At 44.4% G+C, this 27,877-nt stretch overlaps 1 long non-coding RNA gene across 1 annotated transcript in view; it reads left to right on the top strand.

Moving 5' to 3' along the window:
- The first annotated feature begins 2,401 nt into the window (after positions 1-2,401).
- LOC126070106 (uncharacterized) overlaps positions 2,402-27,877 on the top strand; it is a 40,646-nt gene continuing 15,170 nt past the window's right edge. Inside the window, exons 1-2 of the long non-coding RNA XR_007516124.1 lie at positions 2,402-2,460; positions 18,667-18,781. This is a non-coding gene — a long non-coding RNA (uncharacterized LOC126070106). The remainder of the gene's footprint in view (positions 2,461-18,666; positions 18,782-27,877) is intronic.

The following is a 27,877-nucleotide window of genomic DNA, read 5'->3' as shown; positions in this document are numbered from 1 at the left end:
TTTATACCCTCTGTGGCTTTGTTTTTATAGTATTGCTCCTCCAAAAGCTGGCTTTATACCTCAGTCATATAAATCTGTTAGAGGGCAGTATATAGCTCAAGAGGTCTTTCCCAGGTGGGCAAGATTGTGATCTCATCTATAGATTCTTTCAAAGCCCTCCCAACCTAACTGCTCCCCACGCCATGGATTTAGGCTGTCTATATTCACTGGAAAAGCCAACCCAATCTACAGTTCCAGTGTAGCTGGGAAATGGGGCCTATCTCCTTCCGGAAGCCCTGAAACGTTCGCTGAGCAGCCCAATTTTCTATTAGCTTACAAGGATTGGAGAGTCAATCTTTGACATGTGCAAAGGAATTTTGCCAACACCCATCTGCTCTAGTTAATTCTACCATCTCTAAGACCTTAGCTAAAGGGGCTCCGTGACAACAAAACAGAGGTAGAATTCTATTACAACTAACTCCAGTTGTCATTCAAATTTCACATGGCTAGAAACATGTTTGCAATCTAAAGCAATATGGTGCCAGCCAGTAGCTAGTAAATTCTCAAAGTAAGAGAAGTCTAGAGAAAGCTATAGAGGAAAAAGGGAAATGTCATGTAAATTCTTGAAATTCCTATTCATTTTCCCCCCCTCTTCCTTTTTGAGTGTTGTTTTGGTCTGGGCAAAGCTGTTTGATGTAGAGATGGGTGAGGGGGAGTTGAAGGATATTTACATCTCGAGGCTGCACAAGCAGAGCTTTGAACAGATGCTCTCCCACCTCCAAGCCAAACAACACAACCCCCATACCTTCCTCAAGACAGGCCTGCTCTGTCAGACAGGAGGAAGCTTGTGTTGAGATGGCTTGTTTGTGGGAGAGAATTTGTTGCATGAGAGCAATAAAATGCTGATACCCCGGGCTCGTCAAAGGCCATGGAAATGGCTGTGTCCCACAGTCTCGTTTGATTGAGGAACCACGAGTTTTGCTCACAAGGAAATATTAATATAAGTTCCCTGTTTTCCCTTTCATGATTCACTGTAGATGAGCGCTTCCCAGAGTGAGTTTCGGGCAACATTAGTCCCATGAAATGTTCCTCAACAAAAAATGCCATTGTTAGTTGCCTTTGAGTTGGCCCTAACTCATGGCGACCCCATGCACAATGGGATTGGACCACTGTTATCCATAGGATTTTCACTGGCTGATTTTCAGAAGTAGATCAGCAGGCTTCCTTCCTAGGCTGTCTTAGTCTAGAAGCCCTACTGAAACCTATTCAGCATCATAAAAAACAAAAACCTGCAAATCTCCACTAACGGAAGGGTCGTGGCTGTGCCAGAGATGTATTTGGCTGGAAATCAAATCTGAACCACCACTGCCCTCCATCAACTAATAAGTTTGGGCAATAATGCCTACTATATTCCTATCCTGGGATTAATATAATAATGGGTACTGGGAAAGGTGTGAGAAGCCCAGTAGTTAAGAAGCCTTGACCATGGGCCACATCCCTCCCTGCCATTGCTCCTTCTTTGACATCATCAGACCCTCTTCCCAGGACCAAGTGCTCTAAGGAACACACTTAGGAAAAGGTCACTCCTCACATACTTGTCTGGGTGGTGCTGAACTTTGGAGTCACCACCTGGGGCACCATAAAATGTTGACATATTTAGTTCCATTCATGAACCAAGAACATTTTGCTTCTAAAAAATAGAAGTCTCTTATATGAATGTGGTCTCTGCATCTCAAAAGAGATGAATATATAATTTAAGAAACTAAAGGATAAAAAAAAAAAGTTTCAGATCGACATAAGCCTAGCTATCTAAAGTAAAAAGTTGAACTTAACAAGCCAAACAGCATGCAAACATATGCTAAATCTGGAGGAGAAAAATCTAAAATTGGAAAAATTCTCTCAAATTCAAAAATGTCTACCATGAACTTATTTTATTCACTCAGTTCATTTTGATCTATTCGGTAACTTAAACTATTTAAGCTTCAGTTTCCCTGTCCATACTACAGGGTTGTTGAGAAGCTCAGAATAATACACATATTTAAAACAAAACAAAAAAAATTCCTTAGTAAACTGCAATTCTCAAGACAGCAGTTAAAGAGAACTCTTTATGTCTTGGTTTTCACTGAGGTTCCAGCGGCCGGGAACAGAACCATTGATGACAAGTATTCATACAAGCCAGAGTGGGGCACTAATCCACCAACATGAGATGCACCAAGGAGGTTGTCAGAGATGGTTTCACAGCTCTTGGCAAGCATCCATCCACGTTAAGGGAATAAAAGGGTTGAGGTTGAAGAAGTTAGAAATTATCATTTCTCTGGAGAAAATTATTGGCATGCTGTGGCATCTTTCACCACTGTTGGCCATTAAGACTTTTTTTTTCTTTTTTTATGAGGTTGGAGTTGGGAAAACAAAAGCAAGGATGAACAGGAAGGAAAAGAGAAGCCCAGCCCTTTTTGCTCAAAGGATTGTGGGAAGAAGACGGTAAGCAGAAGAATTGAGAGGTAGACATGTAGGAGTAAAAACAAATATTCTTTCACCGATGTTCAACTCAGAGAAGGTAGGGGCTAGATGGGGTGAGGAGAACAGAGTGAGCAGAGGAGCCTGTTGCCTCACTCCTGCTTGTGTCTCCAGGAGGGTTGCTGACTTAGCACAATGCAGACTAAAAGAGCAGGTGAAGCGGTGTGGCCAGGCATGCTGAGTTAAGAATCAGAGGCCACAGTGGAACTCCTGCACAGGGGCCAGATGGCGGACTTGGCAGAAACATAGGAAGGTCTGCTGAGGGGAAAACTAGTCAGCAAAAATGCCCTACCAGATGCTGCCCAAGCCCAATGGCAATGGCCCCCACGGCCACAGAAGGTACAGCAGACCCAGGGTAGCCTGGGGAAGAATTGGGGGAACAGTCCTCTGTGACACCCACCAGCTTGCACCCAAGGTCATGCACAAGGACAGAGGGACCTTTTCCCCAGACCACAGATTCTCACAGGCCCCTCCCCCTGCCCTACACTACTCAGACCAGAGGAGCAGCTGATGGGTTCGAACTATATTGCAGCAGAGCACTTCAACTGCTGTGCCACCAGGGTTCCTTATAATAGATTATAATATATACCATATAATACTATATAATATATACTATATTTAGAGCTTGGCTCCTAACCAAAAGGTTGGCAGTTGGAAGCTACCAGCTGCTCCTTGGAAACCCTATGGGGCAGTTATGAGTCAGAATCTATTCAATTGCAACAAGTATTCTCTGTTTGCTGTATTGTAAGTGACATGACTACAGAGTGACTGACTTTTTTTTTTTAAACAAACATTTAAAAAAGAAAAAACAAACCCAGTGCTATTGTGTCAATTCCAACTCATAGCGATCCTATAGGACAGAGTAGAACTGCCTCATAGAGTTTCCAAAGAGCACCTTCTGGATTCGAACTGCTGACCCTTTGGTTAGCAGCCGTAGCACTTAACCACTACACCACCAGGGTTTCCAAAACAAACATAGCAGAACTTTTATGTCTAAAGTGAGTGCAGTTCATTCACAGTTGTCTCCACAGGACTAAGACCCCCACAAGGGGCACTGAATACTTATTTTACAATGGCATCCATGTTCATCCCCCCGTGGGCTGCACCCCACTCTGCTAGGACAAGGACTGTGCATTATTCATCACTTCATCTGCAGGGTCCGGCACAAAGCCTGGCACACAGCAGGAGCAAAATCAATGCTTCCCCACTGGAACCTTGCCCTTGTTCACAACGTCTGTGGACTCTTCTTCCAGAAGGGCCTTCAGGTTCTGAGCCATCATCTTTGGCACAGCCTCAGTGATGACAAGTCTTCAACTTAGAGGATGGACTTTATTTTTGGAAACCGTAGGGCATTTGGAGCCCAGACAGCAAATAAGGCGAGGGGGAGCTTGTCAAATAATGCTGAGTGAAACCATTTTTGGTCAAAAGCGCTTTGGTTCAGGCCCTGTAAACTGTGGAGCCCTGTGGGAAGAGAACACACGAATGTACATAAACCTCCTCAACCAGGGAACATTCATCAGCAGCCAACAAATTAGCTGACTCGTAGGTGAGGCCTGATTTGTTTAACTCTGTGGCCTTAACTCGGGGGTTTTCAACTCACTGCGGTGGGAAATTCTAATCATTTTATTTTAAAGAACAAAAGAATACATTGTCATTAAGCAATGTGTATGTGATGCATTTTTCAATGAAAAAGCTATTAGAAGAACTATCTCTGAAAGAATACAATGGAAACTGGTAGTAGGGACCGCCTCAGGGGTGGCCAGCGGGGTGGCTGGGGGCAGGGCAGTCCAGGAACAACAAACTTTTCCCATATGGCATTTTGTGCCTTTTAGATTTTATACTATTTGCATGCTATTCCCTAGTAAACAAGTCGTAACAACAAAGCTAGAAAAGCAGGAGGGAGCAGCAGCGTTCCTTTCCTGCATGATAAATATTTAACCCGAGTTTTCTTTAAAAAAACAAAAAAGTTAACCATAAAAGGATTAACAGGGGGCTAATGATCCCATTGGGCCCATTAGCACATCACAGACTTGTTCACCCAGACTGGCAAAGAAGTCTGTTTAGGTTCCCCAAACTGCATAGGTTTGTGGTTGAGGAAAGTATATACCCTTGACCTAAACCCCCATGGATAATTTTGCAATACAGGTAATCCGTTTTATAAATAATAATTCTGTAGATTAAACTGTGAAGGGAAGCACTGGATCTGCACCGGCTCCTGCTCTCCCTCCTTCCTTTGCCTTTTCACTACTTAGACAACCTTCCCTTGTAGACAAGGAGGAAGAAGGTGCAAAATCTGGCATTTTCATCACCTCCTGGGCAAAAACTTGATAAACAGACCGTAAAAATGAAACAAAACCAGAAAACTGTTGTAGCCAAGTCAATCCCAACTCATGGCGACCCCATGTGTTACAGAGTAGAACTGCCGTATACAGTGTTCTTAGCTGTAATCGTTATGGAAGCAGATTGCCAGGGCTTTCTTCTGTGGCACTGCTGGGCTGGTTCAAACTGCCAGCCTTTAGGTCAATAGTTGAGCGTAAACCATTTGCGCCACCCAGGGACCTTAAATAGACCATACCCATGACTAAAACGAGTTTTTTGAATCATCTGTAATAGTTCTTGAAGTATTTGCAGTTTTTTTCTGTTTGACACTGCTTATCCTAGAACAAAATGAATTAGCTTTAACTGAGAATGGGTTGGACCCACAAGTTCCTCCCATTAAGATCTGACACTCCAAATGGCTGGCATGTAATGCTCACATGGAGGAACCAGAGACAGTGACATTTGTTCTTGGCATTGTCAGTGTCCCTTCCTCCTGCTTCAAGAAACAGCTCCCAGGGTTTTTTGAGGTCTAGCCCTCAATCTATGGAAACCTTGGTGGCATAGTGGTTAAGTGCTATGGCTGCTAACCAAAAGATTGGCAGTTCAAGTCTACCAGGAGCTCCTTGGAAACCCTATGGGGCAATTCTACCTGTCCTATAGGGTCACTATGAGTCAGAATTGACTCGACGGCAATGGTTTTTTGGGGGGGGGGGGGGGCGGGTATACCCTTCATCTACCCTCAGGGTGAGACTCTGAAACACAGGCCTCGGGCAAAGACATACATCCCAGCCTAAACCAATCACTGTGCCAGAGTCCCTAGGCCATAGGCTTGGATCAAGGATGGAACAATAGCCGTGATGGAGCCAATGAGCCACAGAGGCCTTTGCTGGGAATATACTGCCAGAGACAGACACTCCATCCAGCTGGATGCAAACCCAGGAAGAGAGTGGCAGTCCCACCACCATCTTGCCTTCACAGGAAGTCTAAGGTGAGGAGAGAAGATCTGAGACAGAGACCAGGCTAATGAGCATCATATTTGAGCCTTGAATCCAGCTGTGCGCTAAGGCCAGTCCACCCCCAGATGTTACAGTCTATGATCCAGTAAATTCCTTTTTTTATTCCCTGCATATGCCGGAGTATGGGTTGGGTTTTCTGCCGCTTGTAACTAAAATAGTCCTGTCTCATATGCTAATATGCAAAGCCAAGGAGACTGAAGCCTGGATCCAAAGCTGGAAATGCAGTCGGACCAGCCTTGACCAGTGTGTCTTAGAATTAAACCCTGGACTCTTCCGTCAAAGGCATCATTGCCTATTTCCTTCATCCTTCTTTTCTTGGGAAAGTAAGATATAAGAGGGAAAAAGTCTGGAAAGTATGTAGATAGTGGGTCACTGAATGGAGATTTGACTCCCCTGATCTTACTACCAGTAGCTGACTCCTTCCTCACATTCCTAAATGGGCTTGTTCAGCCCAGATCCTGGGCTCAGAGTGCAGAGCTATCTCGCAATTCCACCAGAAGTGCAGAACATGCTCTTATTGGGAATTATAGGCCCTTCTGAAAGCCTAGGCCCATCTAAATAGGCAACGGGCCTGAGAAGTTACAGGGCTAACAATTTGCTTACCAACAATTCAAAACCCTCTATCTCAAAAGCAGGTCCTAGGCAGTAGAGCTGTTTGATGAGGCTCCCAATCAGAGTCCTCATATGAGGCATTTGCTCCCCTCCACCCTCTAAAACCATCTTCAAGCATAAAGAAGAATGAAGAATATAAAAAGATGGTCAGCACCACTAATAGTAAAAACAAGATACAATTTTTCACCCATAAGATTGACAAAGATGAAAACAATTGATAATACCCATTGCTGGTGAGAGCATAGAGAAAGGAGCACTGTAGTGACTGTTGAGAGTGTGCACTGGTACAGCTTCATTGAAGAAAATTTTGTGGTAGCTATCCAGATCCAAAATGTGCATACCCTTTGAGTCAAAAAATTCCTTCCTAGGAATCAACCTGCCAATATACTTCCACATATTTACAAAGTTGTATGAAGAACACAGATATCTATATATCTATATGGAGCTCTGGTGGCATAGTGGCTTAAGAGCTTGGCTGTGAACCAAAAGGTCGGCAGCATGAATCCACCAGCCACTCCTTGGAAGCCATGTGGAGCAGTTCTAATCTGTTCTATAGGGTCTCTGTGAGTCGGAATCGACTTCACTTGATGACGCTGGGTTGGGTTTATATATAGATATATATGTGTATATGCAGTGGTAAAATTCTCACCCTCCATGTGCAACACTTGAGTCCGATTCCCAGCCAACGCACATCAGGCACAGCAACTACCCACCTGTAAGTGGAGGCTTGCATGTTGCCATGATGCTGAACAAGTTTCGGCAAAGCTTCCAGATTAAGGCAGACTAAAGAGAAAGCCTGGTGACTTACTTCTGAAAATCAGCCAATGAAAACCCTATGGATCACAGTGGTTCAGTCTGCAACCAACGCTGGGGTTGACTAAAGACCAGGCAGTGTTTTATTCTGTTGTGCAAGGGGTCGCCGTGAGTTGGGGCTGACTCAACAGTAGCTAATTACAACAAAGTATATATGTGTGTATGTATATATAGCTTCCAAAAATGGCCCCCAATAATTTCTCCCCTCCTCACATCAAAAGGTAGAGCTTGCCTCCCATCCCCCTTGTATCTGGGCTTGCTTTGTGACTGGCTTTGATTAACAGAATGTGGCAGAGATATACTTAAAACAATAACACACACACACACACACACACACACACACACACACAAAAGAGTAGTTCCTGAGGCTGCTTATGTACAACTAAACAACACCTCACGGGATTTGGTTCCTTGGTTTGAAAGTTTAGGGTCATGGTTTCATGGGACACCCCAATGACTTGGCCTAATGCTATGTTGAGTGTTTTGTTCTACCTTCTAGTTCATTATGTAGTGCCTGGGGTCTTAAAAGCTGCAAGCAGCCATTCAACGTACAACAATTGGTCTCTATTTGCCTAGAGAAACAGAGGAAGACAGAGAGTCACGAATAGGAGGAGGAAGTGGAATGTGTGGCTAACTGCCTCCATGAGCAACTGCCTCCTTTGCATTGAGACCAGAGGAACCGAATGGTGCCCAGCTACCATTACTGAACATTTTCATCAAAGATTCTATAGAAGAATCCTGATCAAAAGGGGAGAAATGCGGGAAAAAATGTTAAATTCTCATGGAACCTATACTTTCTGGAGCCATGGAGGCTAGATGAACCTCTGATGCTATTGCCCTGAGACAACCTTTAAACCTTAAACCAAAAATATCCCCTAAAGTTTTCTTAAAACCAAACAATAGCTTAGCTTAACTAGTAAGGAATGTCTGCCTTGAGCATTGTGCCCTTTTAAGATTCATCTACATGGGATCAAACTGACAACTGCAACTCAAAAGATTAGACAGGAACTTTAGGGGGCAGTGAGTTTATGTTAATGGGGAAGGAACAACTCAGAAAAGGAGGGTGAGAATGGCTGTACAACTTGAAGAATGTAATCAATGTCACCAAATTTTACATATGGAAATTATTGAGTTGGTGTATGTTCTTTTATGTATACTCAGAAAAAAAAAAGAGGAACCAATGATTGCTTGCAGAGAAAGCAATCCATTGCTGAAAAGTACTAACCGATGAGCAAATCTTTCCTACCAGATACCTGCTATATAGATCTCCTGTCATTCGGTTTCAGGGGAGGTGCTGAAGCGGGTATGCATACAATGGAAATGCGCCCCCTACATTTCACTTAAAACAGTTCATTCATTCCAGAGGAAACGAGATTAAAGAGATATGATATAAATCTTGGGCCAGGAAAAAAAAAAAAAAGCTACAAAATGCGTTATTGGGGGCAACTAGCAAAATTTAAATATGGACTTTTATAGAAAATTCTCAGGTAATCCAATGTAAAATGTCCTGATTTTGATCATTGTACTGTGGTTATATAAGAGACTCTCCTTTTTCTTAGGAACCCACATTGAAGTGTTAGGGGTAAAGGGGCAGGGGATGAGAAAGTGAATGTCAAACAGTGGGTGAAATCTGGATGAAAAGTTTAAGGGAGTCCTTGTAACTTTTTGAAACTTTAACTTATATCAAAGTAAAAAGTTACAAAAGATGTTAAAAAAAATAGAATGTGGCAGAAATGACATTGAACCAGCAAGAGTGATAAAAGCTAAGAAAATGAAGCACAGAAATGCCTCAGTTTCCTCGTCTATAAAACAGGAATACCATTGGTGCCAACTTCATAGGACTCTTACGAGGAGTCACTAAAATGTTTTATGTAAGATGCTTAGTGCCAAGCTGGACGCATAGAGAATTCCAATAAATGGGAATTATTATTATGTGCTAGATTGTATACTACAGCCTGTGACAAAAAAAAAAAAAAAAAAATTTTTTAAGGTACATGTCAAATATATGTTAAAAGAATGCAACAATGATCCCACTTTGGAGGGGCATCTGGGGTCTTAAACTCTTGCAAGTGGCCACCTAAGAGTCATCAATTGGTTGTGACCTACCTGCAGCAAAGCAGAACGAAGAACACCTAAGTCATAAGGTAATTATGAGCCCAAGAGACAGAAAGGACCACATAAACCAGAGACTACATCAGTCTGAGACCAGAAGAACTAAACGGTACCCGGCTACAACCTATGACTGCCCTGACAGAGAACCCCTGAGGGAGCAGGAGAGCAGTGGGATACAGACCTCAAATTCTCATAAAAAGACCAGACTTAATGGTCTGACTGAGACTAGAAGGACCCCAGAGGTCATGGTCCCCAGACCTTCTGTTACCCCAAGGCAGGAACCATTCCCAAAGCCAACTCTTCAGACAGGGATTGCAGTGGACTGTGGGATAGAAAATGAAATTGGTGAAGAGTCAGCTTCTTGGGTCAAGTAGACACATGAGACTATGTGGGCAGCTTCTGGCTGGAGAGGAGATGAGAGGGCAGAGGGGGTCAGAAGCTGGCCAAATGGAAAAGAAAATAGAGAGTGGAGGGAAGGAGTGTGCTGTCTCATTAGGGAGAGAGCAAGTAGGAGTATATACCAAGGTGTACATAAGTTTTTGTATGGGAGGCTGACTTCGTTTGTAAATTTTCACTTAAAGCACAATTAAAAAAAAAAAAAGAATGTAACAATGAGACAATCCACTGGGGCTAGAAAAGTCAGGGAAGGCTTCCCAGAGGAGGTGCCAATGGAGCCTGTGCTCAAAGCTTGGTTTGCAAGGAAAGGCCTGCCGCCCTGCCTTGCCCAGGAGGCTCTAGAGTGTCCAAACATGAGACAGAAGCAAGGCCAACCTGCCAATCGCCCTGCTAATGTGGTTAGTTAGGGCCTTATCTTGAGAAGACGAAATATCCGCAGCCGCACACAGGAGAGGAGGAGCGGGGCCCAGACGCCTGGTTGGGGGCTGACCGCAGGGCCTGCCGAGAAACCAGACTCAAAACAGGCCTGCTGCTGCCACCTCAGAGAGGACGGTGGGGGCAGGGGACACAGGAAGGCCTGGGGGAGCGTGGGGTTATTTGTTATGGGGTGAAGAGGAAGCTATAAGTGTTCCTCTGTCCTCCATTAACAGCAGGATGGAGTCAGGCTGGAGCCGCCGGCTGCGGAGTCAGCCTTGTTTTTTAAACACACATGGCTGGCCCAGGCCTTTTAACCCCCAAACACCCCAGGGTTCCTGCAGGAAGAAAACAGTAGCCTTTGGTCTAGAAACTCTACAGCTGGGGTGTAGCTTAGGGCATTTCTGTTCAGCTCAGAAACAAACAGAAGATAAGAATATTGTGATAAAAGCTACTGTACTTTTATAATGGATTATTCAAAGTCAGGGAGTCTGGGCTGGTTATAATTCTTTATACTTGAGACTTTTTAATGCACAGTCACAAAGCTAAGAGCAAATAAAAACAATGGGTTGCTCTTGACTGCAAAGAAATTCAAAGTATTTCTGCCCCATCCACACCTCTAAGACGGTCCCTGTCATTGCCACAAGTTACCTGAAAGTATGAGATCTAGAGCTGTTTTGACCAACCCATGACTTCCCCCGTCCCTCCACCCCTCTCTGAGCTTCACCCACCCCACCACGACCTGTCTGTATCTTTTCTCCAGCACTCTTTTGTGAGATGAGTGATAGCACCAGTGATTGTGGTAAAAATGTACGTAACAAAAGATACATCATCACAATTTCTACATGTACAATTCACTGACATTGGTTACATTCTTCAAATTGTGCAATCATTCTAGCTATCCTTTTCCAAACCATCTCACCACCACGGACCAGTGATTCCTAACTCTGGAGCAGCCCCAGACACCTTGGGAAGCTCATGAGGGCATGGGCCCTCCCCTAGAAAAATGTCCAGGTGCACTCCACACAGAATTGTGCACTGTTTCTGGGGCTCCTAGACTCCCCCTCTTGCATTCCTAAGGCACCCAGGACCCCAGCTCTGCCCATGACAGATCAGTCCCACTGTAAGCTTCCTTCCAGCTCTCATTCTACAATTGATTTGATTCTTCCATACATGAGATAGGAGTCCCTGGACAGTGCAGCTAATGTGCTCAGCGGCTAACTGAAAGGTTGGAGGTTCAAGTCTGCCCAGGGGCACCTTGGAAGAAAGACCTGCAGTCTAATTCCCAAAAAAATCAGCAATTAAAAACTGAGTGGAGCAGTTCTACTCTAAACCATGGAGTTGCCATGAGTCAGAATCCACTCAACTACAAATTTTTTTTTTTTTTTTTTTACATACATAAGGTAATTCTTAGCAATCAGAGTCTAGTTACAAAAAATCTCAGTGGCTCAGAAACACCCAGGGAGTGGCAAGTCTCAACAACTGGTAGGATGAGAATAGATACCACGATGGCTAGGGTGTTTGGGGTAGACACCTGGATAGCACTGGGATGAAGTCCCCATGACCATTTAGCAACTACAGGATTTCCATCAACTTGCTTATCACACCCACTGATAGGCTGGGGACTAACCAATGAGAAGGCAGAGCTCAGTGCCCAAAGCCTACCATCCTCTCCTTCAACCGGTTTCAATCCCCCAGGCCTATGCTCAGCTCCCTCATCTCTATGTGTCTACAAGGTCATGTTGCTGAGCAGGGGCAGGCCCAGTCTGAGAGTCCAGTTCAGACTGATTTAGTCCCCTTGACCTCTGAGAAAGGACAGAAAGTATTCACCATGTCTCTTATCCAGCCTAAGGACAACCCAAAGGCCTGGAGCTGTGCTTCACCCCAGCCCAACCGGTCTCGGACGGGAGTAGGGGGCTCTCTTTTTCCAATCCTCCAGTTCTTCATCTATCAAATTGGAGTTCCGTGCCACCTCCCCTCTCTGGAATTCACGAACCATCCTGGAACTTCCAGAAAGAAATGTGCTGGGCAAAACTACCGCCCTGAACCAGAGCCATCAGGACAAAGTAACTTATGTGAGGCAGGAAGATTAGAACCCACAAGCCTTGGTTGGGCTCAATGGGAGCAAGCCAGCCCCCAAATGCAGGAATGATTACTAACAGACGACGGCCCCAATCTTACACGTGTTCCACATCCACAAACTGGAAAAAATGCCGAATTAAATATGAAACAGGAAATGGAGATAAAGAGCTATGAGCGCAGCGCACAAACACACACACATTCTTCTAGTTAGCACGGGGATGAAAGCCAGTGGTGGTGATTTTTAATTAAAAGGAGGACTAATAGCCGCCTCCCAAGGCCAAGGGATTAATCTCTGAAGCACCAGGCCAGAGTTAACCCTTACAGCTCCAGAGGGTGGGAGCCTCGCTATAAAGGGCCCCACTGCTACAGAAATCACAGAAGGGTTTTCTAAGCCTGGTTTGAAGAATCATTAAAGTGAATTTATGCTAATAGGGTAGGAACAATTTGGAAGAGGGGGGTGAGAATGGTGAAGAATGTAATCAATGTCACTGAATTGTAGTGTGTATAGATATTGTGGAATTGGTCTTGTTCTGCTGTGTATGTTCTCAACAATGACAAAATAAATAAAAAGTAATCGTAAAAAAAAGAGAGGAAGGGAGGGAAGAAACGAAGAGAAGAGAGCAAGTCAAGGGAAGAAGAGACTCACGACTGGAGCCAACCCCACCACCAGGATCGTGTACGGGTGACAGCCGTGCCCTCTGAAGCCTGAGGGAGATGGTTCAACTCCCCACTCTGCAGGGACTGGTTACTTACCCATTCTCTTGGTCTTAATTTTCCTTGTCTGTCAAATGGGGATGATAGTATGAATTTGACAGGGTTGTTGTGAGGATTAAATGAGATAATGTATGAAAAGCACTTGTTTGCGTGGAACATTAGAAGCACTCAAAAATGATGGCTACTGTTACTATTAAATTATTTTCATCATTTTTCTTTAGTCTCCTCCTTAACGTGTCTGAGGTAGCCATTTCCTCCAATAAAATGCAAGGGGATGGGTCGCTATGAGTCGGAATTGACTCAATGGCAACAGGTATAGATACTGATTTCGAAGTGTGCCTGTGTTGAGGGGGTGGGGGTGGCAGTAAGTAGCTGCTCCTTCCATAAACAGAATGAAGCCCCCTCCCCACAATGACCACCAAGAGTGAAGTGTAACATTCCAGATGGGAGAGTCCGGCAGGCTCCCCTTTAGGGAAACAAGCCCCAGCCATCCCCCCTCCCCCAGGAAACAAACAAACCCATGGTCATTGAGTAGATTCCAGCTGAAGTTAGGGAGTAGAACGGCTCCGCAGAGTTTTCTTGGCTGTAATTTTTACAGAAGGAAACTGACAGGCCTTTCTTCCGTGGTGCCTCTGGGTGGGTTTGAACTACTAATATGTAGGTCAGAAACTGAGAGCAAACACTCCCCCCACCCCCAACAATTTGCTTGCCCATTACAGTTGGCCTTTCCTATCCTCGGGTTCCGCCTCCACGCGGATTCAACCAATCGCCAATAGAAAAATACTGGGAAAAACGAGAGAGACGGAGTGTTTCAAAAATCAAAACTTGAATTTGCCACACCCGACCACTACGCCGAATCCACATGAATGAAGTAATGCGTAGGCATACCCCTGTAGCCTCCTGCCATTTCACAGATCCTATCTCTCTCCAGCACTTGTTGTTTGAGATTTGTTTGCCCCGTGTCTCTTCCTTAACTGCCTGTGTTGTGTGCACCCTTAGTTTCCGTGGTAACATGGCTCCTGAAAAGCAATTACATGGTCAAAACAGACCCTCAAAAGCTAAGTGTGAGGGGATTGAGGTGAGCGAGAGGAAGGAGTTTAAGGTTAGTAACTGAAGGCTGGCTGGCTATGTTAAGCGCTACAGCCTCAAGAACTTAAGATGATGGGAGAATTGGCATTGGCTAATGCCGGGGCAGCATCAGCGTCCCCAGAAGAAAGAGCTCAAAAAACCTCATAGGAGAGAAAGGCTACCTTCCAGAGCAAGTCTTCCATTGTGATGAAACAACTAGTTACAAAGCATCTACATTGTCTTAGGTATGATAAGTAGAAATGATTTAAAGTATGCGGGAGGGTATGTGCCAGTTCCATGCAAATACTGCCCCATTTCATATAAAGGACTTGAGCATTCATGCATTTTGTTATGGAGGGAGGTCCTGGAACAAATTCCCCGAGGATACTGAGGGACAACTGTCCTCTTCTGAGCAGCATTTGATTCAAGCTCATGGTGCTGCTCCTATAGGATTTTTCTGCCTTTCTCTTCCAAGTCTATGTGAGAAGGAACAGGCAGGAAAAAGTGGGCTTGATTCTATCTAAAGCAAAAACGATCATTAAAGTGTACTCCTTACAATTGTACAAGAGCTCTTCATGTCTCAAGGATGATTCCCCCTACAAAAGCTAGTGCATAGAGTAATGATGGGCACATAGTAGGTGCTCAGCAACTTCTGCTGAGTGAGCACGTGGGCAAATGTGGCCCAGTCCCCACTGGGGCGCCTCTGGAGATACTCACACTCCAATGAAAGAGACAAACAGAAAGAAATCTTTTCCCCCTTCCACCCAGGTTTACCAGTACAGGACAACAAAAAGTAGTTAAATTACTTTTTGTTTTGAAATTACACATTTCCGATCTTACAAAAGTAGTTTTGGAAAGAAGTGGATTTTTTCTCTCCTCTCTCTCCCTTCCCATTACCTTTACCCATATATTCTTACTAAGACAATGGACCCGGGCCCCAACAGACCTGATTTGTAATAAATACTTGTAGAATGAAAAGTCATTAATAGATGCATTTACTGATACTGAGAGCCACCCTGCTGACCTGATGCAGTTGCCTGAGGACGATGGCAGCAGACCCAGGAGCAAGCCAGCCCTGGTGAGTTTCCTTCCATTAGCCTCCTGTACCAGATAATATCTTTGTAAATGAAATCACAGGCCAGTCTGGTTCGGGAGTGCAGCTTTGTGGGCTCACTCCAGTGACTTAAACCATATGTCTTAGCAAAGAACAGTCTACCTTTACTTTTTAATAGTAAAAAGAGTACCAATAATTTACATTTTGTGTGCATTTATATGCCAGACACCACGTTGGGTGATTTACATCCTCTGTTGTTGTTATTAGGTGCCATCAAGTCGATGTTGACTCATAATGACTCTATAGAACAGAGTACAACTGCCCCAAAGGGTTTTCTAGGCTGTAGTCTTTACCAGAGCCAGGTCTTTCTTCTGTGGTGCTGCTGGATGGGTTCAGTGAGCAGCCAAGTGCTTGACCATTGTGCCACCAAGGCACTAAATTCTTTAATTCTCACAACAACCCTATGAAGTAAGTTACATTATCCCCATTATACAGATGAATAAACTATGGCCAGGGAAGGAAAATAACCTGCCCAAGTCCACACCACTAGTCTGTGTGACTCCAGAGGGCTTGCTCAGCATGCCTTTCAGTACCGACTCCAACCTGCTGCTTTTCCCTCCATTCCAGTCCCATCAAACTACTCCCATTCCTCATACACCTCCAGACATTTGCTCAAGCGCTATTCTTGACCTGGAGAGCCCTTGCCATCTTTGCCCACCATGTAAGGCTCCTCCTCAACCTTCCAAAGTTTTCTCAAATGTTGTTTCTTTCTGAAGCATTCCCCAACTCTCCTTACAGCCTGAGGTGGACTAATGGCTCCGTTCTCCGTCCTCCTAGTTCAGAGCATTATGCCACAAACCACTGTACTCAAAAAAAAAGGGAAGGGTTAATATCCAGTTTGCAATTGTACTTCCAGCACCTACATGGTTACCTAGCATGGCCCATGGGCAGGAACTCAATAAATGTCCTACAAACCAGCTGCCATAGAGTCGATTCTGATTCGCTAGCCTCGTGCTTGTGTCAGAGGAGGACTGTGCTTCACAGGGTTTTCAATAGCTGATCTTTTGGAATTAGATCGCCAGGGCTTTCTTCTGAGGTAGGTCTGGGTGGTTTTGAACCGCCAAACTTTCTGTCAGCAGCTGAGCACATTAACTGTTCACACCACCCACCAAAAAAACACCAAACCCACTGCCCAGGGACTCCTAAATGTCCTGTAATTAAGTAAAATGAAGCGTTCTTCCCAGAACAGCAAAATAGAGAAGTAAATTCACAATCGAGGGACACAACCGTTCTGGCCCCGACCCTGCTCCAGGTAGGGGTAGGGGGCAGAAAGAGAGAAGACTAGAATTTTGGTGACAGCACCCCCCCGCCCCCCGCCCCAGGAAGGGGTCCAGGGGTTTGTGGTGGGCAAGGTGCTGGTCAAGTTTGGACAGGTAAAGGCCATTCATCTCTGGGTGGTCATGGCTCTAACCCTGTAGACACGGCCACTGCACCGGCCCTGGCACACCCTGCAGTCTGCACGGGGCCATCCAACTCCCTGGCTTCCTCTCCGTTACCCACGAGTCCACCCTAGACAGTCATTAGCTTTATCACAAGGAAGCCAGGAGGACAAGTTACCTCCTGGCTTCCTACTGCTCAGAACAAGAGGCTGTTACTCCAGCAGGTCCCAGCAGTTCCAGTTTCCAGGTCTCTCATCAGAGAATTCTGAGAAGAGGGGAGAAGAGGCAGCCAAAAGGAAACTCTTAACACTGAGCCACCTGGGCTGGTCCCAGGGATGCATGAGGGTCATCCCAGATGGAAAGTTTGGGGGGTGCGGGGGGTCTGCTTGTTGCCTCTGGCAGCAGAATAGACTAAAAGGCTTCTGGAAATCCCTTTCAGCCCCCAAACGCTACATTCTTTCTGGAGACCAACCGCATGTGGCCCGAATGTATTATCCAAACCAGGGCAATTTTAAAAATGAAAGGGGTCAACAAGGGTACACTGGGCCTGCCACCAAGCAGACTGGGATGCCTGGTCTTTCTATCTATGGGGTGAGACTAGGGAAAGCTTCCCCAAAGGTCAAGTTTGCATAGCTCCAAGCTTCAAAACCTGGCATCCTTGTTCAAATTTTTCCAAAGGAAATGACCACTTCTCAAAGGGATTTTGGCAAACCACTTCTCTGAATAGTAGAATAAGATACATAATAAATCATAATGTAATATATCTTCTGTCTAATGTCCTCTGGTTTCTCCTGTAGATATTATGCTCAGAGGTACATGCCCCGGAGCACTCTCTGGGTCAAGCAGAAGCTCCCAGAGGAGAGACGTAAGATAACGCTAAATGGCCTGTGTTACAGACCGATCCCAGTAAGCACAGTTCCTTCTGAGGGGCAGGGTTGGGGGTCAGGAGTTGGGTCAGGGCCTTTAACCAGCTAGGCAGCTAACCAAAAGTTCGGCAGTTCAAATTCACCAGCCGCTCACAGGAGAAAAATATGGCAGTCTTCTTCTGTAAAGATTACAGTCTCGGAAACTCTAGGAGGCAGCTCTACTCTGTCCTATAGAGTCTCTATGAGTCGGAATCAATTTGACAGTAACGGGTTTGGTTTTTTGGTTTTCCAGGTGGGAAAGGGGAGGAGACCAGCCGCTGGCCACTAATATCCTGGTAGAGTCCCTTTGTGTGGTATCCTTTGGGGCACCCCCCACATGCCCCAGGGCATCCAGCCCACTTTAGTGAGGGGCTGGAGTGAACTGGTAGAACTTACCATCTTCCCTCTAGACCAGCCTTTGGGCTCAGGGCTTCTGGCTCCCTTTTCTTTTTCCTCTCTGGCTCTGCTATGGGACGTTCTTCAGCCCAGAGGTCCAGTGAGGCGCTCAACAGCTGCCAGTATTTTATGAGCCCAAGTAGACACAGGACCCCTCATCATGCTCCGCTCTGTTAAGTGAGGGAGTGTCTGCAACGGGCCTCGGGAACTAGTTAGTCCAAACTTGAGACATTAGGGACAAGTTGCCATTGGTGACCAAGAGCCCCTGACCTCAGGGATAGTTATCTCAGGGCTGTGTGTGTGTGTGAAATTGGAGAACAAAGGATTGGATGTTGTGAGGACACTCTCTAGGGGAGCCCTGTTTCCCAGGACTTCAGTCAGTTCTTGTCCTGCCCAAGTACCACCTGTACTCTAAGTCGCTTTCCATACTCCTTTCAGTCAAGCCAATGTCTAAACTTAAACACATAGTTTAGCCTTAGTCAAAAATTGAAATCTGTGAAATAAGGGATATTACGTTTTATTACATAAGATATAAATATTCGTTTATTTTTTTAATACTTTTTTATTGTGGTGAATATGTAGGTAACAAAACATTTGCCATTTCTACCATCTTCACACATACAGTTCAGTGACATGAAATATGTTTATCATGTGGTTCAACCATCACCCTTATCCGTTCCCCAAATTTTCCATCATCCTTAACAGAAGCTCAGTGTGCCCTAAGTGTTGTGTCTTCTTTTCCCCCTCCATCCCACATGCCCCCGGTAACTACTAATAAACTTTGATGTCTATATCTGTATGTATTTTAATACATGACTATTAAATTTTAGAAACTCTTTACCCATGAACCTCCTAAAATCGTCTCACATGTGTGAAATAGAGGTATGATGTCAATGGTCTGAGCTCAGGACACCAACAGGAGACAGGAGGAGAGAGCAGAATGAGGTAAGGTGTTTATTTTCCTAACTTCTTCTCTGGGCATCATCCTGGATTGGCTGTGCCCCCATATCAAAGCCACAGCTTCTGTCAGGGAGCTCTCTCCATATGCTAAACCTCCTGGAGTCCTGATGCCTGCTCCTTCCACTTGCTTCTTGGAGAATCACAGTGGTCAGGGAAGGCTGTGGCTAAGCCCAGAGGGCTGCTCTATCCCTGGTTGGCTCCCTGAAGTCTGCCCACATCTTTGTATACTACTGTCTCTTCAAACTACTCAGTCAAGTGTGCCATCTGATTCTTGTCAGGGCCTGACTAATATATGTAAACATCTCATACAAAACATACAACTATTACAAGTTGGCCCCAAGAAAGAATGGACAAAGTTTAGGAATGGACAATTCATATAGAAGAACTACAAATAGTAAACAAGTGTTGGGGAAATATTCACGTTTCTAACACTCAAGGATACATACATTAAAAATTATATGTGACCATGTTACACCTATTAAATCAAGAGACCACCCAACGCTGGCAAGGCTGAGAAAAAAAAATGGCACCTCAGCCATTGCCGGTAGCATTGAATGGTGTATGGGACAAGTACCATAAAAATGTTCAGATATTTGAACCAGGTAGCCTAATCCTGGAGATTTTCCTAAGAAAATAATTCAAAAGAGGATAAAGAACACAGAATCTTGCTTTTTTTAAAATAATAAAATTTAGAAACTGTCCAGATAAGATTCAAAAGAATAGACTGGTTAAATAAATTATGCTTTGAAATTGTAAACACAAAGACTTCTTTAAAGTGTTTATAATGTATGTAAAGTCAAATGAGAAAAGACAAAATGGATATGGCATATGCACCGTGATCACCACTACGTAGGAATACCAATGTCCATGGGAAAAGATTGGAAAAGGGTCATCAGTGATAAAAGCACTTATTAGATTCAAGTGGCAAGATTATGGGCTGCAAAATGTTTAATACATTACTAGCACAATTATTGTTTTGACAATTACATGTAAAAGGGGAAATTTTAAATTTTCAAACTGATAACTTGTAGATAATGACTATACTGATCTTCCACCTTCTCAAAATTCCTGTTTCTTTTAACATCTTATAATGATCAGCTGCTACTTTAAATGTTGGCTGTTCGAGCCTACCAGGTGGTGCCGTGGAAGAAAGGCCTGGTGATCCGCTTCTGTAAGGATTACAGCCAAGAAAACCCTATTGTAGTCTGTAGCACATAGGGTCTCCATGAGTTGGAGCAAACTCGACAGCAACAGATTGTTGTTTTGTTTTTTAACAGAGCACTGTGGTGTGGTGAATGGAACACGGGCTTTGAGACAGAAAGAGCTCATTTTCTAGATTTAATTGCTGTGTGACCTTGGGTAAACTGTGTAACCTTTCTGAACTTCAGCTCCCTCTTTGAAATATAGGATGATATCATCTATCCGTCTTCTCAGGGCTCTCCTAGGTGCCACAAATGGTTGGCCCTTGACTACTAGCTAAAAGGTTGACAGTCCAAACCCACCCAGAGGCACCTCAGAAGATAGGCCTGGCAATCTGTTTCTGAAAGGTCACAGCCTTGAGAACCCTATGGAGCACAGTTCTACTCTGCACACGTGGGGTCACCATGAGTTAGAATCAACTTGACGGCAGCTAACAACAACATCTTTCAGGGTTTTAAAGGTAAGTGCCTAGTACACTGTGATGGTTAAGATTGTGTGTCAGCTTGGCTGGGCCATGCTTCTCAGTAGTTTGGCAGTTATGATGCAGTCTGGTAGCTAAGTAATGATGTAATCACCTCCATAAAGAGATCTGATATAATGTAATTACCTCCATGATGAGATCTGCTATGAGCAGCAAATCAGTTGAAAGGGAGTTTCCTTGGGGGTGTGGCCTGCATCCAACATATGTGGACTTTCTGGCAAAGTTTGTTGACTTTTGCTCACTTTGGATCCTGCACCTGACCCCCCATTCTTGGGACTTGAGCTAGCAGCTTACCTGCTGATCTTGGGATTCATCGGCCTCTGCAGCCTGTGAGCCAGAAGCCTGCTGTCTGACCTGCTGATCTTGGGTTCATCAGGCCTGCAGCTACATGAGTCAGGAGCAACCTCCAGCCTGACCCACAGACTTGGGACTTTCCAGCCTCTACAACCATGTGAGCCATTTCCTTGACATAAATCTCTCTCTCAGTCTCTCTCTCTCTCTATATATACCCACATGCTTCACTGGTTTTTCTTCTCTAGAGAACCCAGCTTAAGACATACACAATAAGTGTTCAATAAATGATCACTATTAGGCCAGCCAATCTATTGGAGTTTATTTCTACAAGTCTACATGGGCTGGCAGTGTTCTCCACTCCACTTTCTATGTGTACATGTCTTTCCCCCTGAGCTGGGCAGTGAGCTCCTAAGGCTGTCTCCTCTGGCATTAGCCTGAGGATGAATCCTACAGAAGATGTGCCATAATACTAAGTGAACGATGGATTGATGTCCATTTGGCCCATTGTCAATCATAACACCAAACCATTTCCATTTCCATAGAGTCAATTCCAACTCACGGTGACCCCATCTGTTACAGAGTAGAACTGCTCCATAGGGTTTTCTTGGCTATAATCTTTATGGAAGCAGATTACCAGGCCTTTCTTTAGAGGTACTTCTGAATGGATTTGAACTGCAAACTTTAGGTTAGTAAAAACCAAGAAAAGCAAACCCATTGCAGTTGAGTTGATTTCGACTCATAGCAACCCTATAGGGCAGAGTAGAACTGCCCCATAGAGTTTCCAAAGAGCACCTGGTGGATTTGAACTGCTGAACTTTTGGTTAGCAGCTGCAGCACTTAACCACTACGCCACACAATCTTAACCATCACAGTGTACTAGGAACTTATCTTTAAAACCCTGGAAGATGTTGTTGTTAGCTGCTGTTGAGTTGATTCCAACTCATGGTGACCCCACGTGTGCAGAGTAGAACTGTGCTCCATAGGGTTCTCAAGTCTGTGACCTTTCAGAAGCAGATTGCCAGGCCTGTCTTCTGAGGTGCCTCTGGGTGGGTTTGATAGGAAGCTTAGGGGGCAGTGAGTTTATGTTAATGAGGGAGGAGTAGTTCAGAAATAGAAAGCAAGAATAGTTACAGAACTTGAGAAATGTCATCAATGTCAGTGAATTGTACATGTAGAAATTGTTGAATTGGTGTATGTTCTGCTGTGTATATTCTCAACAACAACAAAAAAAAAAAAAAAGAAAGAATTTAGCATTTATCCTGTTTTTCTAGGAGGAACTGTATTTCAAGGTAATGAGATAGTCCCAGGCAAGGAGAGTGAGCTGTTCTTTACAGGAGAATTCTAAAGGAAATAAATGTGGAAGGGAGGAGAATGAGAATATTGCCTTTTTTTTTTTTTTGCAGTCCCACTGAAACAACTGATTGGGCAGCAATCATCAATGAATGTGAAAGCCGCGGGGTAAAATTCGTCACTGTGGAACTGGGTATACACAAGGGGTCAAAGCTTCACCCCACAGATTGTTGGCTAAATTGCAAGGGGGAAAGTAAAAATGTGAGTTGACACTGAGAGGATCTGGCTAGAACCACCTTACCCTCAGATCAACCTCAGCCCCACTCACAGTGGGACCCCTAGCAGGTCAACCAGACATGAGGTACTTCCTGATTTGAGGCAATATGAAGTGTGCAGTATGACTCACACCTGAAAATAATCAAGCCTCTAGGTCTAACTTCCAGCTGACGGGAAATGCGGGCTATGGGGAAGGAGTTAAACATCACCACCAGGAAGCAATCAGACCAATCCAGAAGGTGGGGCATTCTACAGGCCACCGGCCAGCTTCCTCAACAAGTCAAGGTCTGAGGGTGGGAAAGGTGGGGAGGGACAGTTCTAGAATAAAATAGCCTCAAAAGCCTAACAACCAGATGCAATGTGTGGTCCTGGTTTGAATAAACCAGATGAAAGAGAAGTTTTTAGGACAACTGGGGAAAACTGAATGTGAATTTGATGTTAGCGTATATTAAGGAATTAATGTTACTTTTGTAGATTTTTTGATATGACACTCCTGATGTAATTTAGGAATGCGTCTTTATTTTTTAGAGATCCATACCGAATAGTTAGAGATGTGTCACAAAGTTTGTAATATATTTTAAAATATATCAGTGATAAAAAGATATTACAAACATGACCAAATATTAACAATTGTTAAATCTAGGTGGTGGGTGTTCATTATACTATTTTTTCCTACTTTTGTTTGTTTGAAAATTTTCTAATAAGTACTTGTTTTAAAAGACTGAACACCTCTCTGGTCACATGTTGTCACCTGGCCTTTTCTCTATTCCTACTTACACCTAAGTCTTTCAAAAAGCCAATAGGTGGAGCACAGGGGATTTTTAGGGCAGTGAAACTACTCTAAGATATTGTATTGGTGGGTACACATTATATATTTGTCAAATCCCATAGGACTGCACAACACAAAGAATAGACCCCAAGGTAATCTGTGGACTTTAGTAAATAATAATACATCAATACTGCTACATCATTTGTAACAAATATACCACACTAATGCAAAAAAAAAAAAAACAACCAAACCAGTTGTGGTCAGGTGGATTCTGACTCATAGCGACCCTATAGGACAGGGTAGAACTGCCCCATAGGTTTCCAAGGAGCTCCTGGTGGATTCGAACTGCCAGACTTTTGGTTAGCAGCTGTAGCTTTTAACCGCTGCGCCAGAGGAAACACGGTGCAAGGGGCGGAGGGGTGGGTGGAGAAGGGGCATATTGGAGCTCTCTTTTTTTTTGTACTTTCTGCTCAGTTGTTCTGTAAAGCTAAAACTATCCTTAAAAAATAGTTTATTACTTTAAAAAAAGCCAATAGAAGGTCAACAGAAAATCTTCCTTTTTTCCTTAAAACTAAGCCTCAAGGACCAATCCCTTTCCTGGACCTCCATGGAGCCTGGCTTGGAGCAGAATGGAGGTCAGTTCCAAAAACAGCCAGTGCCCATTGAGATAAGAGAAAGAGATGGGTGTCTCCACACCTTTCTGTGAGTGCTCACTAAAGCCAGGCACCATTCTAAGTAAGGAAAGCTATTCTGATACTGTGGTGCCTGCACTGTCATCCACTCTTACAGCTAAAGGAGCCCAGATTCAGTAACTTGCCCAAAGCCGCTCAGCTGATGGATTTTAAACAGGCCATTCTGAAGGCAGAGGTTCAGTTAACCAGCCCTCGATGCTTTTTTTTTTTTTTTTTTTGCAGTAAAATATATATAATAAAACACTTGCCATTTCAACCATTTTTTATACATATCATTCAGTGACAGTAATTACGGTCACCATGTTGTACAACCATCACCACTATTTTTTTCCATCATCCTTAACAGAAACCTAAAACCCCTTAAGCAATACTTCCTCATTGCCCCCTCCCACCTGGCCCTGATAACCACTAATAAACTTTGGTCTTTTTTTAAATTTCCCATTCAAAAATTTAACAGGTATCATTTTGTGACATTGGTTGCAATCCCCACCATGTGACAGCACTCTCCCCCTTTCCACCCTGGGTTCCCCATGTCCATTTGTCCAGGTTTCCTGTCCCTTCCTGCCTTCTTCTCTTGCTTTTGGGCAGGAGCTGCCCATTTGGTCTGTATATTTGATTGAACTAAGAAACATGTTCCTCGTGTGTGTTATTGTTTGTTTATAGGCCTGTCTGATCTTTGTCTGAAAAGTGGGCTTTGGGACTGGCGTCAGTTCTGGGTGAGCAGAGTGTCAGGGGGATCCTCTGTCTCTTGTCAGGCTAGAATTTGAATTTTGTTCTACATTTTTCTCCCACTATGTCTGGGACTCTCTATTTTGATCCCTGTCACAGTGATAGGTGGTGGTAGCTGGGCACCATCCTAATTCTTCCAGGCTCAGGCTGGTGTAGGTTCTGGTTCATGTGGTCCTTTAGTCCTTTGGACTAATATTTTCCTCATGTCTTTGGTTTTCTTCATTCTCATTGGGTCCGGACAGGATGGGACCAATAGATGCATCTTAGATGGCCACTCACAAGCTTTTAAGACCCCAGACACTACTCACCAAAGTGGGATGTAGAACATTTTCTTTATGAACTATGTTATGCCAATTGACTTAGATATCCTCTGACACTATGGTCCCCAGCTCCCAGCCCCAGCAACTGGGTCCCTCAAAGTGTTTGGATGTGTCTAGGAAACCACTATGCCTTTGCTTTGGTCAAACTGTGCTGACTTGCCCTATATTGTGTGTTGTCTTTCCATTCACCAAAGTTGGCACATTTCTACTATCTAGTGATTTCCCTCACCCTTGTAACCATGAAAGAATATTTTTTTTCTGTGTGTAAACCTTTTCTTGAGTTCTTATAATAATGGTCTTATATAATATTTGTGCTTTTGTGACTGACTTACTTCACTCAGCATAATGCCCTCCAGATTTATCCATGTTGTGAAATATTTCTCGGATTCATCATTGTTCTTTACTGTTTCGTAATATTCCATTGTGTGTATGTACCATAATTTGTTTATCCATTCATCCGTTGATGGGCATTTTGGTTGTTTCCATCTTTTTGCTATTGTGAATAGTGCTGTAATGAACGAGGATGTGTATATATATCTATTTGTATGATGGCTCTTATTTCTCTAGGGTATGTTCCTAGGACTGGGATTGCTGAAACGTATAGTATTTCTATTTCTAGCTTTTTAAGGAAGCACCATATCGTTTTCCAAACTGGTTGTACCATTTTACATTCCCACCAGCATGCATAAGAGTTCCCAACTCCTCACAACCTGACCAACATTTGTTATCCCTCTATGCTTTTCTGCCTCCTCCCTAAGGCCCTGAAAAGACATTGGGCCCGTCATTTCCAAATATACAGCTTTTCTAGGCCCAGCTACAAGAGTCAAGGCCGTCAATTTCTTTTGAGTCCCTGGGTGGCACAGTTAACATGCTCAGCTGCTAACCAAAAGGCTGTTGGTTCAAGTCCACCCAGAGGTGTCTCAGAAGAAAGGCCTGGCAATCTATTTTCAAAAAATCAGCCACTGAAATCCCTATGGAGTACAGTTCTATACTAACACACATGGGGTTACCATGAGTCAGAATCAACTCAAAGGCAACTGGTTTTGACTACCACTTGCCATAAACTCTGAACTGGGTGAGATTGGTGGTGGTGTCAGAAGAAAAAACCTGGTCCCTGGCCTAAAAGCATTTACAATGCATTTGTGAAGACAGCACTAAGAAGCCTGAGACAACTAGACAGAATAACCTACTAGAGTATGTGACACCTCGGACACCCTGCCTGCTGCTCCTGGGTCCTTCTGTCACTGTGCTCATCATGCTGCACTGCAATTACGTGTTTACAGATATAGTGCCGTATCTACCCCTGGAGTTTTACTGATGAAACCATGGGCTCCCTAAGCTTAGGAGCTTGTCTTATCTTTATTCACTTAACACCAACAATGGTGCCAAGTAAGACAGGGAGGGGACAAAAGCTGAGTAGAGGCAGGAAAGAGACTAGGCATGCAGGGGGGACATCATCCCAAATTCCCCTCCATCTGCCCTGGCCAGGTCCTGGGAAACCAACCTTGTTATCCTCCTACTCCTCCCTCGCACCCTCTCTATGCCCATCACCCAGGAATCCCTCCGAGTGGCCAGTTCCCCTGACTTCCCTCCCCAGCTGTGGGAACAGGATGCTGATCCTCCCACAGACACACACGCAGAGGTGCCAGGGGCCCTGCTTAGTCAGATCTGCCCCAGCCCGTGGCTAGCTAGCCCTTGAGCCCCGCCTGGCTGTTCTGTCCTTAGTCAGGCACCTTGTTGGTACTACCTCCTGTTTTCCCAGCCCCGGCTTCTAGGCCGCCTGATTTTCCCCAGAGGTGGTGGGGAGTTACCAGGGCCATGGGATCTACTGCTCCAAGTCCAGCCCTGAGACCCAGGTACAGGGGCAGAGATAGCAGGAGGTGGTCCCCCAAAGCAGGATGAAGACTATTTCTTGGGTCGGGCCTGCTTCTTTCAAAAGTCCTCTGAGTGCTTGTGTGACTCAAGGCTGGCCCAGTTTCTTGGTGCCAAGGCCACAAGGACATGAGTTTCTCTGCCTCTAGCAGGCAAATGACCCCTCACAGATCTGGGGCAACTGTCTTCTGACTGAAGGGCCGGTGGGCAAATTGCAACCTTAATGACAGTACCTGTTCCCAAGGAAATAGGCCTTCCCCAGAGTCTGAGCTCTGCGGGCCAGGACTTCATTCTCAGTGTGGGTGGGACACTCAGCACCACGTTATCCCCGCTCCTTCCCCAAAATGGTGGTAAAAATGCAAGATGTCCAGGCTTCTGTGTGGCTATAAGAGGTCCCTGGGTGGCGCAGTTTGCTTGGGACTAGTAACCTAAAGGTTGGCAGTTTGAACCCACCCAGCAACACTATAGAAGAAAGGCCTGGCCATCTGTTTCTGTAATGGTTACAGCCAAGAAAATCCCCTGGAGCAGTTCTACTCTGTAACACACGTGGTCGCCACAAGTTGGAATTGACTCCACAGCAGTAGGTTTGGTTTGGTTTTTTGTTGTAACTTGGCTGTAATGATTCTACAGTTTTTTGTTTATTTGTTTTTTTCACTGTATATGCTCCGTTGACACAGTTTTCTGTTTCTACAACATGCGTTTATTGCCAAAATAGATTCTTGGCCTCCAAAGCCTTCTTTCATTTTGATAATTAAGCCAAAATTATTGGTAGTATTAGACAAAAGAATGCCTAACAGATGGAAGGCTAAAAATATTTTGAAAAGCACAAAACGTGAATTCTACCCTAGTTTTTTTTTTTTTGTTTTTAAAACTGTACTCCCCAACTTCTTAGGGTGTATGCTCAGATGTTATTAGGTCGAGCACTTAAGTTACACATTGATATTCATTCAAGATAGTCAAACTGAGAAGCTTAGTGCAAAATAAGAGCTATCTGAGGCTGCTTCCTACCCCAAGATACAAACGTTCAATGTACCCCCATTAGTGCTAATTCCTATTGTGACAAATTCATAAAACCCATTCTGAGGAGGATACTTCCAGAACCCACCCTCTCTTGCCACCCACGCCCAGCTTTTTGCAAAGCTGGTTGTCTAAATACCA

Source organism: Elephas maximus, chromosome 2 (genome assembly GCF_024166365.1).
Source record: "Elephas maximus indicus isolate mEleMax1 chromosome 2, mEleMax1 primary haplotype, whole genome shotgun sequence".
NCBI classification, from domain to species: domain Eukaryota; kingdom Metazoa; phylum Chordata; class Mammalia; order Proboscidea; family Elephantidae; genus Elephas; species Elephas maximus.
This window is presented reverse-complemented; position numbering and strand designations above follow the sequence as displayed.